This window comes from Sus scrofa, chromosome 3 (genome assembly GCF_054392235.1).
Source record: "Sus scrofa isolate SSC_HxYL_T2T_F1_AM1 chromosome 3, Sscrofa_HxYL_maternal_Yorkshire_Landrace_v2.0, whole genome shotgun sequence".
NCBI lineage: Eukaryota > Metazoa > Chordata > Mammalia > Artiodactyla > Suidae > Sus > Sus scrofa.
In genome coordinates, this window is record NC_139385.1 from 131,024,663 (window position 1) to 131,045,346 (window position 20,684).

General features: G+C 44.6%; 1 long non-coding RNA gene across 8 annotated transcripts in view; it reads left to right on the forward strand.

Moving 5' to 3' along the window:
- Positions 1–20,684, forward strand: part of LOC106509894 (uncharacterized) — a 434,988-nt gene that overhangs the window by 26,452 nt on the left and 387,852 nt on the right. The window lies entirely within an intron of this gene.

Genomic DNA, 20,684 nt, shown 5'->3' on the forward strand with positions numbered 1-20,684 from the left:
AAACTGAGAATTACTGTACTGTATTTTTTTCTTCCAGTTGCTTTTTATACTTTTAACTAATTTACGAGATTTAAACATGTAGTTATAGTTCATTTATTTTTAGTGCTAAATGGAATGCTGTTATATGACTTCATCTTTATTTGGTCCTTCTCTTCTCAATGGATTTTTGGGTTGTTGCAGCTTTTTGATATTACAAACAGTTCTGTTATGCACATTATTAGACTTTTTTTCCTAGAGCACATCTGCCGAAGTTTCTTTAGGGTGTGTGTCTAAGAACGGGATGACCAGAGTTGTGTATGTTCAACTTGATGCTTTCTAACATTTGGTGTAAACCCATTTACTGACTCATAGAGTCAATTTCGGTGTCTTCATCAACACTTAGTATTGTCAGATTTTAAGTCTTTTCGCCAATACAGTGAGTACAAAACATGTCTTATTGTTATTTTATTTTGTTTTGTTTTGTTTTTTCTTTGGCCACTCTACAGCTTATGGAATTCCCAAGCCAAGGATCCGTTCCAAGCCACGGTTGCCATCTAGGCCACAGCTGTGGCAACACCAGATCCTCAACCCATTGTGCTGAGGCAGGGATTAAACCTGTGTCCCAGGGCTCCTAAGACACCACCTATCCTACTGTGCCACAGTAAGAACTCCTCTTCTTGTTGTTTTAACTAGTAACTTTCATTTCCAATTAAATTGATCAACTTTACATATGTTTATAGTTATTTGTATCTTCTCTTAGGTAAGGTGCCTATTTATGTTTGCTTGTTTATTTGTGTTTTTTGCCCATTTCTCCTCTTATTCTCATCTTCCCCACTCATTAAATGGGAAGACTGTTCTAGAAGCTCTCTAAGGGCCTTTACATCTCTCTGCTCTGATTAAAGACTGATATTTTGTTGTTGCTAATTCTGCTTTCACATGTTGTATTCTTCTCTTTGAAACAGGCTTGTATGTCTTAGGGATTGATGCCACCTCATGACCCTGACTCCTAGGTCAAGGACAATATAGAATAAGTCTTCTGTATAATAGCCCAAGATAACTTTTTTTCACAGATTATTTTAAAATTCCCATTGACAATTAAAAATAAGGAATTCCCATCATGGCTAGCAGAAAGGAATCTGACTAGTATCCATGAGGATGTAGGTTCGATCCCTGGCCTCTCTCAGTGGGTTAAGGATCCAGCGTTGCTGTGAGCTGTGGTATATGTTGCATATGTGGCTCAGATCTGGCATTGCTGTGGCTGTGGCGTAGGCCAGTGTCTGCAGCTCTGATTGGACTCCTAGCCTGGGAAACTCCGTATGCCGTGGGTGTGGCCCTGAAAAAAAAGACAAAAAAAAAAAATTAAGGTCTATTTTTCCTTGTTTATATTCCCTAAATATTATAAGTTGGGCGCATAATTAGGATGGGTCTGAATCCAGATTTGTTGTCAAAGACATAATGGGTATGCCTTTCTCTTCTCTTTTTCTGCTTTTCCTGCATGGTGATAGAATTAAGGAAAAAATTTAAAGCTAGGAGAGAAAGTCTTCCTGTTTCTACAAAGTTAAATACATGACCATAGTTTATTTTTAGGATAATTCATTACACACCTCTTCATTTCTCTGTTTCTAACTCTTGTTTTCCTTCTGATCAATGGTTTCAAAAACAACAGCCAAAAAAAAAAAATCAAAACAAAATTCTCCCAAACCAGTGACCCAACTAACCAACAGAAACTTAAACCCAAACCACCTCAAAAGAACCCTAATAAGCATTATCAAATCTAAAATTATCCTTTGATATAGATCAGGAATTACACACGAGAAACTATAATTTCTTGCACAGTTGTCAATGTCTGTTCCTACCTCCCCTTATCTTTTACCAAATCAGGGATCTTTGAACCAAAGCAGAGAAATGGGATGTCAGGGAGGTGATAAAATAGGAGGTTCTCTGCTTGTATCCCCCCCACAGAAAGGCTCCTGGCTGTGGACCCTCATGTAGCTCTGTGAAGTGGCTCAAGCTGTACCCAGTCCTAATCTGGGGTCAGTTCTGCTCATCCAGGGACCCACCCTGCCTGTAGCAGGTGCCCTCCTGGGGGACATGATGGGACCCATGCCTTCCTTCACACCTGGCAAGAGGCCCACTGTCTGAAAACCTAGCTGCAGACCCGTAAGTGGACCCTGTCCCAGTGCCAGCCTCGCTGACCAAGGGGCTGGAGGCAGTTGTTTTCCTAGGGACCAGGCGAGATTCACACCTGCTTAGGCTGCTAGTAACTAGTCTACCAACTACAGACCCCAGTAGGGACCTAGCAGCAGCCAAATGATCCAGCTCCAGTCCTGCTCAAGACACAATCCCTTCACACAGAGATCGTACATGAGACAATCTTTATCTGCCAAAACCAGCCTATAAAGAGTGGGCGAGGTGTTTGTTCTTTCAGATACATAAAGACACCAATCCAAGTCTACTAGGTCATGAAAAATCAGGTAAACATGACACCATCAAATGAAACTAATAAAGCTCTAGTAACTGATCCCAAAGAAATGGAAATCTTCAGATTGCCTTTGAAAAACTAAAAATAATCATCCTAAAGAAGCTCAACAAGAAGCAGGAGAATCAAGAAAATGATACATGAACAAAATGAGAAATTTAATAAATAGAAACCATGAAAAGAATCAAACATGGAGTTCCTGTCATGGCTCAGCAGTAACAAACCCAACTAGTATCCATGAGGACATGGGTTTGGTCCCTGGCCTTGCTCAGTGGGTTCAGAATCTGGCCACTGCTGTGAGCTGTGGTGTAGGTTGCAGATGCAGCTCAGATCCTGAGTTGCTGTGGCTGTGACTGTTGCATAGGTTTGCAGCTACAGCTCTTATTGGACCCCTAAAAGCCTGGGAATGTCCATATCCCGTGGTATGGCCCTAAAAAGACACACACACACTCACACAAAATAATCAAACAGAAATCCTAAAGCTGTAGAATACAATGATTGAACTGAGAAACTCAGTAGGGAGCTTCAGCCACAGACTTGATCATGTGTAATGTAGAACTAGCTAATCTGAAGACAAGTCATTTGAACTCAGCATGATGACTATAGTTAAATATACTCTATCATATTTTTGAAATTTGCTGAGAGAATAGAGCTTAAGTGTTCTCACCAGGTATAAAACAGGGTGACGATGTGAAACTATGGCTGTGTTAATTCGCTTATTCATGGCCATCACATTGTGCACTTTAAATGTATATAATTTTTATTTGTAAAATAATTTTACATTGTCATAATTATACCTCCATAAATCTGGAAAAAAAGAGCAAGAAAGAAAAATGTGATGTCATGAGAAATCAGAAGGTATAAAGTTTGGCCACTTCCTAAGCATCAGCATTACTGTCTTGTTATCAGAGGCTCAACTCAGTATAAAATTGCCAAGTGGCTCTGATGAGAACTTTTGTATCATCGGTAGTGGATAATGCCTGACTGCGAGTGGGGGACAGATGGTGGTGGTTGTAGAAGTCTCTAGAAAGCATATCGCCTTCGTGGAGTTTCCATCACACATCATAGAGGCCCATGGTGTGGAGTGTCTTGCCTCTGCTTCTTGTAGGACTCAGAACAGAGCTCAGGATTGGATCAGAAAATTGGGCCCCATCTTCAGAGGACTAGACTGTTGAACTCTCTGTCCCAAGGAGGAATGTGGATATACTGAGAACAGTGGCAGTACCTGTGAAGGTACCTGCTTTCCTAAGGAGATTGTAAGAGATGGTTAAAATGACTTGGGAACTAGTAGGCTCTATTTTATTTCCACAGGACTGACCAGAAAGGAGCTGGGATGGGCAGGGAATATATGTGTTGGCTGGTTGAATGCAGTGAACTAGAATGTGTGAAGAGTAGACACAGATTTCTTTAACTTCATTGTTTAAAATCTCTGAGGATTTCTTTGGATACCATCAACGCTGGAAATAGAAGGGTTTGGAGGCCCAGGGAACTTCTCAAGCAGCTTGCTTACCTGTCTTCTCTGCATTTTGCTTAACAAAGGTGTACTAGTCTGGGTTCTCCAGAGAAACAGAACCAAAAGGATTTTTGTGTATTTGTGTGTGTGTTTGTATTTATGTATAAAAAGAGATTTATTGTAAGCAATTGGTTATGGAGGCTAAGTCCCAGGATTTGCAGTCAGCAAGCAGGAGAACTGATGGTTTCAGTTTTGAATCTGAGTCTGCAAACAGCAGAAGACACTGATGTTCCAGCTCAAAAACAGGCAGAAAGAGAAAAAATGATATCTTACTCTGCCTTTCTGTTCTTTTGCTACACCCATGGCATTCAGGGGCTAGGGATTAAACCCACACCACAGCAGTGACCCAAGCCACATTACTGACAATGCTGGATCCTTAACCTGCTGAGCCACCAGGGAACTCCCTGCCTTTCTGTTCTATTCAGGCCTTCAGCAGATTGGAAAATACTCAGACACATTGGGAAGGCCACGTGCTTTACTCAGTCTACCGATTCAAATGATAATCTTATCCAGAAAGACCCTCATACATATATCTAAAATAATGTTTATCTATGGATCTGATGTGATGCAGTCAAGTTGACATATAAAATTAAACATCACAAAAAAGTTCCAACATTTAAAAGCAGGAAAAAGTGAAAATCCGTGGTTCATAGTAGAGTAGGGTGGTAGTGATGGTTGGCAGATCTTGTGTAATTTGTGACAGAGGCCTTGTTGGCCAGTTTTCCCCACCACACAGTGGTAGTTTACCCTTTAATTGTTACGCGGTCTTTGCATGACATTATATATGAACAATGTCTAAGTGTTTTAAGAAAATACCCTCCTGCATAATCTCTGTGATTTTCCAAGACTTTCTATCAATTCTTCCCTTTGCTGGTTCTAACTACTTCTCGCAAATCCTATGCAGCTCCTACCACTGAGTGCCATGACCCTTTGCTACAACTGCACCAGCAAGTCTGTCCCCTTTGTCTGTCTCCCCTGGCCCCCTAGAAAAAGCAAATTGAGTTGTTTTGTGTGCTTTATTTACCTGGGATTGCCTGTGTTTTTTTGTTTTGTTTTGTTTTGTTTTTTTCTATATGCTCGATCATTGCTTCTTAAGGTTTAGTATCACCTTTTAATACTCAGCTTTTACTTAAAGCTTTTAATATGGAGATTCTTGGGCCCTCTTCCCAGATTGTAGGTCAGGATGGGGGTCAGAGGATTTACATTCTAGCAAGATCCCAGGCTGCCGTTGCTTAATTAGAGTAGTGCTGTTCCAGGCGGTGCTTACAGAATCAATAGAATTGCTTACGTTTAGTATGATGCATGATAGCCATTTCATTGGGGTCTTTTGGTGTCCAGATTAATCATTTCTTATGATCTGAAACATTTTGAACCATTGGTTACCTCTCACTAATTTGGTGGCTCTTTGAGGCCCACCGCTTACTCAGATTTTGATCCATTGTGGAGTCAGTTCACACCATGCTCAGCAAGTATGTTGACGGACTGAAAAAGGAAGAAATGATCAGTTGATGGAAGCCCACAGCCTGCAGGACTCCATTCTCACTCCTCACATCCTTATGTCACATTTCATCCAAACCCTGGAAATTGTGATCTCTCTCACTTCCTGTAGCAACTCACTGGCAGCCTTGAGACCACCCTGCCTCAGGCTGAGAAGTGAGAAATTCTGAAAGCAATCAAACACTGTAAATTTTCACAGCAGTTCGGCTGGAAGCTGTTGGGCACAGATGTTTCTGTAATTGTGATATGCTGGGAACATTCTCCCGGCTCCAAGCACACAGGGCTTCAGCTTCATTCTTCCACCTGGGTGCCTCAGTGGGCGAGACTCACTGCGTTGAGGCTGTAATGGGAACCAGGTGGCAGCATGTGTCTGTCTTAAAAGGACTGAGAAAGATTCATGTCCCAGTCCTAGTCATTCCTTCCCTTTTGCCCCTCAGGGAGCTAGCTTTGGTGATGGCAGACCTCTCTGCTCCCTCCAAATTGGGGACCTCTCAGCCCCTTGTCCAAGATGGGAATGGAATCTCATGTTGCTCTTGGGTGGAGCCACCGAGGCTTTCCAACTGCTTTTTGATAGGCTGTAAGAAAAGCATCAGGAAAAGGCTTTGGTAGCATGAATGAATATGACTCTTCCAAATGACCTCTGTGTGATCAGGATCACACAATCATTTTAAAATCCGCAGAAGGCTTTGGAAGCTTGTGACATATCATTCCAAACTGAATTTGCTTTTAGTGTATAGTATTCCTGCTTTTAATTAGAGGTAGCCCTCATTGCTTCAGGGCTCTTCCTGCTTGTGGAAACACGCGGAAGGCTATGAATAGCACAGGGGAAACATCTGCCACTGCTGGAAATGTACCCAGCAAAAGTGACAAAAGTTCAATGAACTGGGAGCATTCTTCCTGAATGTTTCCAGTTGGGATAACTTTAACCTGTGCATACTGTAGCCAAAGGTGTAAAGATGACAAAGGATGAAGGATGTGGAACTGAACGCCTAAGAAGAGGAAACAGTGTGGCATCACACATTTCTTGACCACATGCAATAGTTAGCCTTTTGCCCAGGTGACTTGGGCTAAGTGACTATCCTTGTGGTTACAACTGTCAGTGCTGCTGTGTAACAAATGTTCTCCCATTTTTTTTTTTTTACAAGGTGTTTTCTTAGTTTTCTGTGCTATTTAGTTAGACTTTGTTGTTTATCCATTCTGTATATAATAGTTTGCCTCTGCTAATCCCAAACTCCCAATCCATCCTTCCCCCACCCTCCCTTCCCTGGCCACCATAAATCTGTTCTCTATGTATGTGAGTCTGTTTCTGTTTTATAGATAAATTCATTTGTTAGCACAGCTTTTAAAAGACCTGTTTTTATAAACCCTCCTATAATTTTTGTTTTAAATTATCACTGATGTGTAACATGATCTGTGCAACTGTTAACCAAGTTTACCCTCAGCAGTATTCATGAATCTCTAAGAAACAAGAATATTTACTTCCAGTTGTAGCTTTTATGTAGAACATGTTCTGTATTAAAACAGAGTTATATCTTTCTTCTTGGTTCCCATTATTCCCCACTTTGTTATTTCTTAAAAAAGTGACTTGTTCAGTTTTTTAAATCTATAATCTCCATATAGCTAAGAGAAAAAAAAATTTCAAGAAGGAATATTTGTTGTAACTGTAGCTCAGTGAAGTAATTGGTAAGACAAAATTAAAAGAAGCTTCTGTAAAAAAAAAAAAAAAGAAAAGAAAAAGAAAATCCAGACCAACCATTAGAGCTAATTGAGAGAGTTCCGTAAGTTTGCTGTCAGATCAGCTTACATGTACTTAACATTATTTTTCATCCGCAATCATCAACTATCAACTAAAAACATAATAAGAAAAGAAGGTAACCTTCATAATATCAATAAAAACTATAAGGTATCTAGGAGGTAGCGTAATCAAGAGTACACAAGATTTCTATGGAAAAATGTTAAGTTTTATTGGAATACACAGAAGACGATGTATTTAAATGGAGAGACATAGACGTTCCTTTGTTCCGTACACAAGTCAATCTTATCAAGCTGTTTTCTACCCAAATTAGTTTACAAGTTCAATACAATTTCCCTTAAAACTCAAATGGGCTATTTTGAATAACCTGATAAAGATATTCTAAATGTATATAGAAGAATTAAGGGCCACAAATAACTAAATGAATTTTTTTTTTTTTTTAAAATGGGTGTTCCCATTGTGGTGCAGTGGGAACAAATCTGACTAGTAACCATGAGGTTGCAGGTTCGTTCCCTGGCCTCGCTTAGTGGGTTCACGATCTGGTATTGCCGTGAACTGTGGTGTAGGTCGAAACACAGCTAAGATTTGATGTTGCTGTGGCTGTGGTGTAGGCTGGCAGCTACAACTCCAATTCGACCCCTAGCCTGTGAACCTCCATATGCTGCCCTAAAAAGCAAATAAATAAATAAATAAAATAAGATAAAAATAAAAAAATAAAAAGGGGATATTTTTCTTGCCAGATAGTAAGACATGTTACAAAGAGTGGTATTGTATAAATCCCATGCTCTGCTGGGGGGAATGAGACTAACCAGCGGAGAAACTTGGCAGTACTTAGTTAAATGAAGTGTACTCATACTCTGTGATACAGCACATAAATGCTCCCACACATCTACAGGCAACCGGTACTAGGATGAGCATGGCAGCACTGTTAACGGTGCAAGATGCTTGAGGTAAACCGGTGTCCAGCCCTTGGGGAGTTAATAGTTAAAGTTGGGGTTGCATTTTTTTTTTTTTTGTCTTTTGTCTTTTTAGGGCCGAATCCGTGGCATGTGGAAGTTCCCAGGCTATGGATTGAATCTGAGCTACAGCTGCCGGCCTACACGACAGCTCACGCAATGCTGAGGGCGAGGCCAGGGATCGAACCCAAGTCCTCATGGATACTAGTTGGGCTTGTTAACCACTGAGCCACAGTGAGAACTCCTGCATATCATGGGGTACCAGACTGTAAGTTAGAAGCAGTGGGCTACATATCCATGGACCTTAAAATACAGTGCATAATTAAGAACTAAGAATGAGATTACACAAAACAGCACATAGTTTACAAGAACAGACAAAAACAAAAAGAGGTGGATTAAACACATGAGAATGGTTAAGATTGGAGTTAGAAGGTCATTGAGTCAGAAATGGGTACCCAGGGGGAAAAATAATAGCAGGAGAGGATGTATAGAATGATGACGATACCGTGCCTTAAGCTGAGAAGTGTGATTCATTTAAAAGTTTTGATCTTCAAAAAATGAAGAAAAAAGTGAAAAAGTTTCCATTTGAAGTTGCCAACTTCTCTCTTTTTAGGTGATATCACAGAAATATTTTGGAGCAGATCTTATTGCTTTCAGAAAAATACCAACACAATAAAAAACGACATTTGAGTGACAACTTTGTTATATTAATGTAAGGCCAACCTCTGTGGCTTCACCAAGTCTGTCTCTCCTAGAACTGGTGGACAAGGCTAGGAGCTCCTCCCCTTATCCAGCCCCTTCTGTCCCATGGAGCCATGGTCCGACAGGTGCGGGTATAGGAAAAACCTGGGGAAGCCAAGCCTGGGACATCCTTGGACAAGCCCAACACTGGAGTATGGTACCTGGGAATGTTTCTCTGAAAGAAGCACTGCTGTTTGCACCTGGTTTGGGACTAGAAGTGGTGTGATCACTGCTGTGTGCCCAAATATAGCTATTTGTGACAGAAATCTTTGTAGCAAGGACCTGGGGTTTTAGTCATGGACAAGTCTAATTCTCTAGTTCTCACTTGGAGTTTGAAGGTTGGAATAGCCCTTTGGTATGAATAAACACTGGACTCATAGGCAATTCTAGGCCAAGGAAATCCCAAGAAAGAGAAACTGGATATCCTGATAATGTGCATAGAGATTTAAATGGTTAATTTGTATCTTGGGAAAAAAAGGGACAGTGTTTTGGTGAGGTGGGTAATACTGGTTACACAGCCAGGTTCTAGTACTTGAGTAAACAATTCAGCGTACCCATTATGTGCCAGGCATTATGATAGAAATGAGATGGATTCGAGGTGACTTAGACATGGCTTTCTTCTAGAGATCGTAATGAAGTGATTTTTTTTTCATACAGCAAGGAGTTAAGCTCCTTGGGGTGTATTGTGATGTTACTTGTAAAGAGAGGATAAGGAGTAGAGTGACATGTATTGGTTATTGACCCTCAATAAAGATTAGCATGACCATACACTGGGCTGTGGATGTCCCATAGGCAACTTGAGTACGCTTTGGAAATAGTACAGCCATGCTCCCTCAGCCATTCATTTAATTGTGTCTGTTGTGGAGTTCTTTGCTCAATGTTCTGAGATGCCTGGGAGGGTGATGTGGTCTGGCACTGCTTAGGACCCACTTTGAGTCAGTGCAATTATTGGAAGAGCATCTCTGACAGAATTACCTTAACCTTCTGGGAAAGAAAGGCTTCACCTTGCAGGGACCTCTGTGGTTCTTTTTCTCTCTGGTCTGTTTGCTCTCTTCTTGCCTGTCATAACCAATGTTTACGTACCACCCAACCCTCCCCATTAAAAATAACAGAGATGATGGGGCCCTAATGAATCACTCTCTAAGCATCTAAGTCGCAATAATCAATTACAGTTCGCTGTCACCAGGACAATGATCTCTGTGAATCGGTGATCTTTAAGTAAGCTTGTTAAGAGATCCATTAGAAGGGGGTGTGGATTCTCTCCTTTGATATATTGTTCCAACAAGAAGCCACATGCCCACAGGCCCTTCATTCACAGGACTGAAAGCTTTGAGTCATAGATTGGCAGTGTGGGAATTAAGAGGACCTTTGGGATTCAACAAATTCTGCCTAACAGAAGGTATCAGACTACGCTGAGGGGTGTTTCCTTCCTGCGCATTGTGGGGAAGGTGCCATGTTTGGGGCCTTATTTTCTTCCTCTCCCTGAAGCATCTACCCTTTTATCTTATCTTGGCTCATCTCTGACCAGGGATTCGATAGACCTGACAGCGTAAGGTGATGGAGTGAGTCAGCTGGCTATAGTGGTGGTAAATAACCTAGGGCAAGGAAACATCAGGATCCTGTTTGAAGAAGAGATCCCAGCGGGGCTGAACATGGAAAGCAAGTTCTCTAGGAATCATATAAGTGAATGGAAGCAGGCAGTTATTTGAATTTGGGAAGAGATAAGAGATCACAGGGAGAGGTGCCCAGAACTCCTGTTAATGAAGTGGTGACCTCACAGTGTATGTGTGTTCAGGGCATAGAGTTGGGGTTGACACCTCCAAGCAGCATTGCCCTGGTGTGCCCCTTTGCTGCTCCATCTGCTGTAGAGTCTGACATGGGCGCTGCCATCTCTCTTCTGTAGATGTTTGGGAGGGAAGTGAGTAGGGGATGTCTATTTGCAGAAATCTGCATGCAGAGGAATCCTGGAAGAGCGATCACCAAGGCACAGGGGTCCTCCTTGCACTTGTTGTGCTCATTGCTAGCATCTCCTGGCCTTTGTGACCCTCAGCCTCTACCTTCTCCAGCTCTTCATTTGGGTTCTATTCTGTCTCCTCTAACAATCCCCATGGAGGCAGGAAGAACCAAGGAGTCTGTTGGTTCTTTCTCCCTCCCTTCTGCCACCTGAAGAGGGGCTACTCTGGACCAGGTTCCTAAGACAACCACCCTCTCAGGTCACTCTTGCTCCATCCTCATTCATAGTTACTGAATAACTAAATGGCCAGGCCTGTACACACTGCATATCATTTAATATTTGTAAAAATTAAGTGGAAGAAAATTAGTATCCCAATTTTATAGATAAGAACATTTAGGCCCCCAAATTTTAAATAATTTGCCCAAAGTTAACACAGCTAATAAATGATATATTTGGAGTTTTATCTTGAGCCTGTAAAACTCTACTTTTATTTTAAATTTTATTTTTTTTAAACTTCTAGGCTTTTGGTTGGTTTGAAGATGATGTAGTTTCTTTCTTCTTAACTTGAATTCTTGGGTTGTTCACCAGTTCCCCACCAGGGGCCTCTTTGGCTTGTATGGCCACCTCATACAGAAAGAAACTTTTAAGACAGGTCACTTTGGTCAAGCTTCCAAACCAATTTCAATCCTTGACATCAAGTGGCAAATGTTAATAGATATTCTTGACTGAGGATTTTTTTTTTTAAACCAATAAACTCTCTCCTTTAGTGATTTATGCAAATTTGATTTCTTCTTAGACATATTTACTCATGTTTTTACAAATTTCAGAAATAAACCTTTTCCTGCCATTGTTGCCTAATTGAAGATCATCCTGTTGCAAAGCAGTTGGTTAAAAAGAACTATTATCATTTGCAACAACTTGCCTCTGTGACCAGGATTTATATTTTCCTTGGAAACTATAGAACCAAGAAAAAAATATTGAAATAGATGCTGTGGGTGATATAAACCAACTGTCGTCTTCCATTTCAAGTTTTCGTCCTAATAAAATTAATTTCATTGTTCTTAATTATTGTTATAATTAGTAAATGTATTAATTTACTGATTACCAATTTTTAAAATCTGTGTTAGGGTTAGGGTTGCATAGTTCATCCTTTTTTTTTTTGGTCTTTTTAGGGCCAAACTCCTGGCATATGGAGATTTCCAGGCTAGGGGACCAATTGGAGCTATAGCCTCTGGCCTACACCACAGCCACAGCAATGCCAGATCCGAGCTGCGTCTTTGAACTATACCACAGCTCACGGCATTGCCAGATCCTCAACCCACTGAGCAAGGCCAGGGATTGAACCTGTATCCTCACAGATACTAATCAGATTCATTTCCGCTGAGCCACGATGGGCCCTCCACATATCTCATTCTTAAAAGAGAATATATCTCCTAAAAATGCTTGACAAATACTGTATAGACAGTACTCAGAAAGCTCTCATTTCTACTTTTCTTTCACTAAGCCCACCTTCGGAGACCCCCTTCCTGCTTGTTTGTGCCCCCATCTTCATAGCTTAGCTTGCTTTGACCCCTGGATTTGGGAATGTCTTTAATTCCCTTCTTGCTATTTTGAAACTTGTATGAGGTTTTCAACTATGCAACTGTCAACATCTGCCATTTTCTAGGGTCAGGACCCTCCTTTTCAGACCAGCCACGCAGAAGCAGCTTCTTCTGAGGCTGAGGCTGCATTTAGGGGTGTGGACCAGTTCAGCTCTCTGCTCCTTACCCTCTGAGGAGCCATCTGGGAGTCCCAGAGGTGAGAGCCCGAAGGTCGTATTGTTCTTGCTCACACAGCAAGTCTGCACACGGGATGAGAAGCAGGCTTCTTGGCAATGGGACCGACCACCCACTTCCCAGTCATTTTGGGGGCCCTTTAAAACACAAAAAGTTTGCACCCTTCCAATTGAGCAGTATTGGAGGAAACAGAGTTCCTGAGAGCATGCCATGCACTGTGCTAGGTGGTTCCTTGTGCATTTTCTCTTGTTTGCCTCTGGCTTAAACTGAGTGGAATAAACACAACAAAGACCCCAATAGAGATTGAGCTGGAGAAGGTTGCTTGTATAGATAGGGGAAGAGGAAAAGGGAAGTGTTTGCGCCCCCCCCCTCCCCCCCCCCCCCCCCCCCCCCCCCCCCCCCCCCCCCCGGCAGGGATTTATTTAATGCTGCTGGTGGTTCTCAGATTACACCTAAGGGCTCGATGCCTTTGGAGAGCCCTGGGGGTTCTGTGTACATGGGTGGGAGCACTGGGACTTTGAACAGAGCCAGGGGATGATCTCTGAAAATGGTTAGGACACCCTCATTTGCCACAGGACAAACAGCAGGAGCAGGCAGGATCTTTGTTTTCAGGGAGCTCATGAGCTGGCTGGGAAGAAAAGGCACCATGTGTACAAAGTCTTTAGAGCTGTTAACAGCCTATTGTCATGGCGTGACACAAACCCTCAGGGCCTGGGGGCGTGTGAGTTTGCAACAAGCTGGGAGTCTAGGCAGCCACTCTTGACTAGGGCTGGTCTGCGCCCTGTTTGGGGGGTGTTTTTCCTATCTCCTCCTTTTCACACATTTTCCATGTCTTGTGTTCAGTCCTTGTCTGCACAGTACTTTCTGCCCCAGTACTCACAGAGAGATGAGATCCACCCACGTTACTTCAACCTGGTGGCACAGGGGACAGAGTGAGGGTTTATTGTAATGAACTGGGGGGCCATAGGCAATATTTAACCATTCTGTGACTCACTTTCTTCTAGTGGGACTTAGGGTAGTGCCCACTCTTTGGGTTTTTGTAAGAAAAAGTAAATTAGATAATCCACGTATTGCTTAGCTCAGTGAGTTGGCATTTGATAGATGTTCAATGCCTATAATCTCTAGGATCACCAATAATTTCTGGTTTCTTAGAATGTTCGCTTGCCATGGGCTCCCAGGCTCCAATATTGTATTCTCCTCCCTCACTCTGTCTTCATTTCAGGACTTTCAAACTTCTTTCAGTTTCGCCTCTCGTTGCCCTTGCATGATTTTCTCCTTGTTTCCAGCAGTATTCTTAACAGTGACTCTAATGGTCGTAGCTCCTGGTTTGGGGTGGGCCCAGCCATGTGTGTGTGGCCATGTTCTTATCAGGCTTCCATCATCAGGGAAGAAAACTCACTTAGAAAGTAGCGACGTGGCGTGTTGGGTGGGTGGGTCCCGGCACTGTACCCTTTACCCTGCCGAGCCTCACTTTGTGCAGATCTCTGCCCCATCAGATCTGTACACAATCTCACATGCTCAGCGCTGAGGGGACCCACAGATGCGAAATATAAGGTCCTTGTGGGACCGCTCCACCAGGGAGTGGTTTGGGGTGAAGAAAAGTGCCCAAGAGACTATAATGTCTGTCAGTTTCTGAGAGCAGAGAGAGGGGACAGGCTGGAGAGGCCAGTGGTGAGAAAAGACATCCTCAGAGAGGACTTTGGGAGTCTTGCGGGAAAGTGGCAGCAAATATGCCAGATTTGGTGCTAAATGCTTTCATTACTCTTTTCAATGTGCCTGCAAGTATTATCACCATCTAAATGACACCTATGAAGGTACGGATGTGCAGACAGAGTAAGTGATTTGTCTTAGGTCACACAGTGCTAGTGAAAGCATTGGAAAAGGAGCCATTCCAACCAGGCGTGAAGGTTCCCACAACAGGAACAAGGGCAGGGTGGGAATAAATAGTTTGAGTTCAGGAAAGCCCCTCCAGTCTGTGTGGCTGGAGCCCGGCATGCCAACTAGGAAGTTCTGGGGAAAGACTGTGGATGTCCTGAATACTGAGTAGAGTGGGCTTTGGGACCAGGGTCTCGACTGCAGCCCTTGGCCCAGGCCTTGCATGTTGTGGAAGTTCAGCTGATGTTCTTTGAGGTGGAGAGGGATTTAACCGCCAGGTGGAATGGTTACTGGGACCATTCTCGGCTGCCATCTTGGATACCCAAGCCTTGTTCCTTGGCCCTGCTCTCCTCTCTTTAGCTCCTGCTTCTCAGGGATGGTAGCGTGATCTTCCTAAAATTTACCTCTTCATGTCACTTTTTTGTTTTATTTTATTGGCTACACCCACAGCATGTGGAAGTCCCAGGGCCAGGGACTGAACCCGCACCATAGCAGCCACCTGAACCTCTAGAGTGACGTTACCACATCCTTAACCCACTGTGTCACAGGAGAACTCCTTCATGTCACTTTTTTTGCACCAGGCCCTCCAATGGCTCCATAGAGCTTGTAGAACAAAGTTCAACTCCCTACTGCATCATTAAATAAACTTCCAGTTTGGACTCAGCCCACATCCCTGTCCTCTCCTTGATGTTCGTGAAGCTGCCACATTGAACCTCTCACCCTTCCCTAAACAGATCATCTATTTTTGAGACTCCTGAGACTGACAGGCCCTCACCCCTGTTCTGCCCAAAATGCCATCTCTTACTAGGCAGCATTGTCTGCTAAGCCCCTTCACAGGAGTTCACTTGTTAGCCTCCACAGCAACCCTGTCAAGCAGACTCTTTTATTTCCATTTTATAGATGAGTAAACTGTGATGCAGAGAGGTTCGAATGCCTGCCTGAACAGGGTCACAGAACTAGCAGAGTCAGAGGCAGGGTTTCAATCCAGACAGCTTGACTCTAAGGCTTGGACTCTTCCCCAACATCCCCTGTGGTCTCCCTCCTCTATTTTTCCACTGGGTGGATTCTTTCTTATTCTGCATGAGCCAGATCAGCTGCCTCTTCTGTGGCATTTTCCTTGATTACTCCCTCAGCCCAAAGGCCCTCTGTTGGATGAGTCACTCCACAAGGCTTCCTTCAGTTCTATAATAGCACTTATCACCTCTTACTGGAGTTATTTAGAGCTCTGTTGTGGACCGAATGTTTCTGTCCCTCCTCAAATTCATATGGGGAATCCCTATGCCTTCATGTGACTGTATTTGGAGATAGGGCCTTTATGGAGGTAATTAAGTTTAAATGAGATTGTAAGATTGGGGCCCTGATCCAAGAGGATTAGTGTCCCTATAAGAAGGGACCCCAGCGAGCTCACTCTCTTTCTCTCTGCCATGTGAGGACACAACAAGAAGGCAAGCCAGCAGCAACCCTGTTCTGGAGCTGTTATGACTTGGTTAAATTAACATCTGTTAAGTGGAACACAGGGTCCTGGATGCTGAGACACAGTTCATTACCCACAAGGGAAGCTGAAGTAGAGTTTATTCCCTGCAGGTCCTGGAGGGAGTACCCAGCATACTTCAAGGGGCCTCATGGGGAGGTCAAAGCAGAATGCAGACACAGAGGGGGTAGGATCACCTTGGACATGGATCTTTATTACATCTGTGGTGGAGTGCTTTGGGATTCCTGGGCTAGGGCTGACTGGTCAATTCAAACAGAAAGGGTGAGGTTTGGGTGAGCCCCATGGGGGTGTATACAGCACAGGCCATATGCCCAGAGGCAGGGGAGCTGTAGGTCATGAGGGCTGTTGGGGCCGTCCTGCTGGGAACTTACATTTGTTTGTGACTCTGAGGCTGCTGTCAAGGGCATGTGCTTGCAGGAGGGGCTGGTGCCAGGTTAAGGTCCCTGCAGCCCACTTGGCCAAAGAACGCGGGTGCCGAGGCAGCAATTCCACAGAGAAGCTTAGCTCAACTCTCCGTAAGAACCCTTATAAGAAACCGCCCCTGTAGGATCTTGATCTGAGACTTGCAGCTTCCAGAACTGTGGGAAAATTAATCTCTATTGTTTAAGCCATCCAGTGTGTGGTATTTTGTTATGGCAGCTGGAGAAAACCTTCTGGAAAGTGAGCTACTAATTGGCAGGGATCCTCTCTGTTGATGGCCCTGTGTTCCCAGCATCTAGCTTGGTGCTTTTTGATTGAAAGCTTGGCACACCGGAGGCTCTGAGAAGTGGTGGGATCCTGCTTCACTGCACCGTCATCGCCTTGTCCCCAGGATCCCATAGCTGTGACTCCGAGAACTCTCCTCCTCTCCTTCCGCCCCTCCCCTCTGCTCCTGCTCCCGTTCACCTGTGCTCAGGCCCTGAGACTGGAGGCGGAGCATCTCTTCCGAACAGAGCTTCTGAGCTGATTTACTAGCTTCTTGCAGAGGGCTTGGCGGCCCACTGTCTCCTCTGGCTCTCATAAAGCAGCCCCCTCCCCTTCCTTTTGTGCCAGCAGCTGCCTCACCGACTGCCTGGGCAGAATTTATGACAAGGATTGATCAGATTAGGAGGGATGGGAGAGAGTACTTCTTCCACTGTGTGCAGAATGCAGTCAGACAGCATTGCAGGCCCCTCTGCCTGCTGAGCAAACCCACGTGGTCGTGTTCGGCATTTTCTGACTGACCCGGGGAGTCATTTGGAAACATTTTGATTTGACAAGAAATAGCTGAAATGTTCTGGAGCTGAATAGAACTTTAACTCTTTCGGGCCTACTCGTGCTCCCCCCGCCAGGCCTCGGCACCTGTCCATGGTCAGCTCTTTACCAGGGCCCTAAAGCACCTCTGAGCATGAGCCCAGCCTCTACCTTCTCTTCCAAGAATGGAATATTCTCCCCGAATTCCAAAAGCCACTCATTTGCCCTCGGCTTGTGCAGCATCAAAGAGGTGTTAGTCTCATAGTTTGACAAATTTGCTTCACAGAAAGTTCTTCAGAATATAAAAAACCTTTTGCCTAAACTTTCATTTTTGCATCCACTGGCCTGCCTTCTGCCATTTTGAGCAACAACTGAAATATTAAAAATCTGCTCCGTCTTTTATACAGCAGTTTTTCACCCCAAACTGCTCTATCTGTAGATGGCAATGGGTCTCACTCACTGAATGTTCTTCAAGAGGCTGCTCTTTCCAGGGGCACAGGAGCAGGGAGGTGAGCACAGGGGACCGTGTGTGATTTTGCAGGGCTGTCCTGCACAGCTCCAGGGAGCGCCGCACACCCAGACCACCGTGACCTGCACAGTCTCCGGAGGCTGCCCCCTGTGAACTGCTGGGTGCCTGCCCTTGACACCCTCACAGAGGACTCGGGGATCTTCCGAGGCCTCTTTGCTCAGTGCAACCTCCTTGGCTGTCCTTTTGTGGTTCCCTCTTCATCATGGCTCCGAGTTTGGTCACCGCCTTGTCTTCCTCCCCTGAGCATGTTCTCCTCTGTTAGGGTCCTTCTGCCAGTGGGGGGGCCTCCAGGTAGTCTGAGCATGTCAGCATGACTTAGGACTTCCATCTCCGATCTGGACATTGACCTCCTGTTCAGATAGCCATTTGCTAAGGTTTTGCTTTAATGGGTGCTTTCTAGAGGCCACCCGGACTTGGAGGTCATCCGACGTGGCAGAAAAGAGATCTGTATTTCAGCCTCATCTAGCAGGACAGGCTCCATTTAAGATTGTAATTATCTATTCATGTATGTCTCTCCCTTATTAGCTTCTTTATCAGAGGGGCTCAATTTCACTTTTATGCATCTTTAGAGAGAGCAGAGGCCTGGGCAACTGCCCCGTACCATGGAGCAGATGAGCTTCTGTGTTCAGGCCTCATTCTAGGGGTCTCGATGGAGAAGACATGACTTCTGCCCTCTCCGAGGCTTCGACAAAATCAGTGGATGACTAAGTGGCTACTCTTGGGGGAGGCGGTGCTCTGAGAGGTGCTCACCATCTCCTGGGCGGCGCTGGGCCCCCGTGGAAGGCTTTGGCCTCCCCAGCAGCACGAGTGCCCTTTTTGATCTTGACAGTGGCACAAGCAGAGTCGGTGGACTTGCAGCTGCTTCTGGAAGGTCTAGATTTTTAGGGATCCTTCGAGGCTTTAGGAGGAAAAGGCTTTGCTGGACTCAGTTTTCGACCAAGCCCCAGTCTTCCCAGGGGCACCATTATCGGTTTTGTGAGGTTGTAAGGGTCTGACGGGGGCAAGATGAAAGTGTGGCTGGTCTTCCTCAGAGGCCACAAGGCCTGGCCCAGGTCACCTGCTCAAAGATATTTGTGTTGGCATGTACGTGAAAAAAAAATCAGACCTGTTTAGAGTACCAGAAATAAATAATGAGACAGAAAAAGCGAAGAGGGTGTGACTTTGCAGAGAAGGGAGGAAGGAGGGAGGGAGGATGGGTCCTTGAGTGAAGGGGGGTCAGAGCTGGCTGTGGGCCCTCTTCGGGGAAGGCTGACCAGGTCACGGGGTCCCGCAAGAGCTTTCATGGTTTCTCAGTGTCAGCTGCAAGTTAGACTAGCGCTCCCGCCTCCGTGTCAGCTAATTCCCTCCCTGGTGCTCAAGAGATCGGCAGAGCCAGGCCTTGACACCAGCCTCCTCATTCCTCGTCCCATAGTTTCCCACAGCAACACATGTGGCTGCGTTTCGTTCATTAGGGTCTAGGCCACGAGTTCCTGCAGTTCTGCCCAGGTATTCCTGATCACTGGGCCAGAGAAAGGCCGCTAGACTCAACTGTAGTTTAAGACGACAAACCAAAGCAACCTCAGTCTTTTGTCTACCTCCACACTTCTTACCTCTCTGTTTTGTGCCAGAATGCCTAGAATTCCTCGTTGTGACATTTTGTAAATTTAGCTTGAGGTTGATTCCGTAACAATATTTGGAAACTACCTTCATTTTCTAATTAAAGATTAAGTGGCTCACTCAACCTTCTCTTTCTCTCCCCACAAATAATCTAGCTGTAAAACAAATCTCTGCTATTAAGTGGTATTTATTTAATTGTGATTTGCTGTAGAGCTGTTTAAGAGCGGGTCATTAGGTTAAAATCATTGTGCTTGTCCTCTGAGCAGAGGATGCCGAGCTCTGACTTAGGTTTGGGGTTGGGTGTGCTTTCCCTGAAGCTGAGCTAACACAGCCGTGTTTACATTACACGCATTCTCTAGTTGCTGACATTTCTTGGTGCCTCCAGAAGGAAAAAGATGCAACATAAACAAATGACCTTATCTGATGTAATGTGTCAGGTCAAGCTGGACCAATGGTTGATACTTTCCACTTGCATGAAGCACTTGTCCTTCCCATCCTTTCTGCTCTTCCCCATCCCCACATCGACGCTGAAGAAGAAGCCGGCAATTTCAGATGGTCTGAATCTTTTGTAGTTTGTGAGTCTCTGAAGCTGAATAGAGTCTCCGGGGCTAATGACCCAATGGCCCGATGGGCTCCTTATGCCCACTCGAGCCCCTGGTTTTCTCCAAATGAATAGGAGTTTGGAAACCCACAGAGAACTTGTTTTTTTTTTTTTTTTTTTTTCTAAGATGTGGAAATAAGGCCGAGTTTACATATAATGAAAACGATGGAAAAGGATGTACGGGGAGGGCAAAGTGCACCCCCCTGCCCCCTCCCACCCCCGGAGCCTTTCCTCTAATAGTTTTTCAGAAGTCCCTCCTCTTCTTCCCATTCAGAGCCCTCTTGGCTTTGCATTTTCTAGGCAGATGTGAGAAATGTCACCACATTTCCTAAGAAGAGTGGAGCAAGATAGATGGGCCCTTCCCCGGCAGGACACCTGGATGGCCGCCTTATCTTGAGCCAAAATGGGACCGCATGTGCCTGCTGTTTATTTGTTCTCCTCCTGTTTGGAGACTTTCCCTGATTAATTACTTTCTAGTAATCGAGACTGCTAACTAATGTCTCATCTGATTAACCTGTAGTTTGGTGCTGGGTCCCAGAGGGTGGGCTGGCCATCCCTCCTGGGGAATGGAGGGGGGTCATTGGCCAGGGGCCCTGGGATGCCAGTTTGGGGCTCGTTTATTTGCTTTAAGTCTTGTTTGCTATTCCTGCTGCAGTGACTGGCGACAGCTCCCCCCCGCCACCCCTACCCAAGTCCCATCCAATCTAATTGGCCTGCTGAAACAGCAGTGAA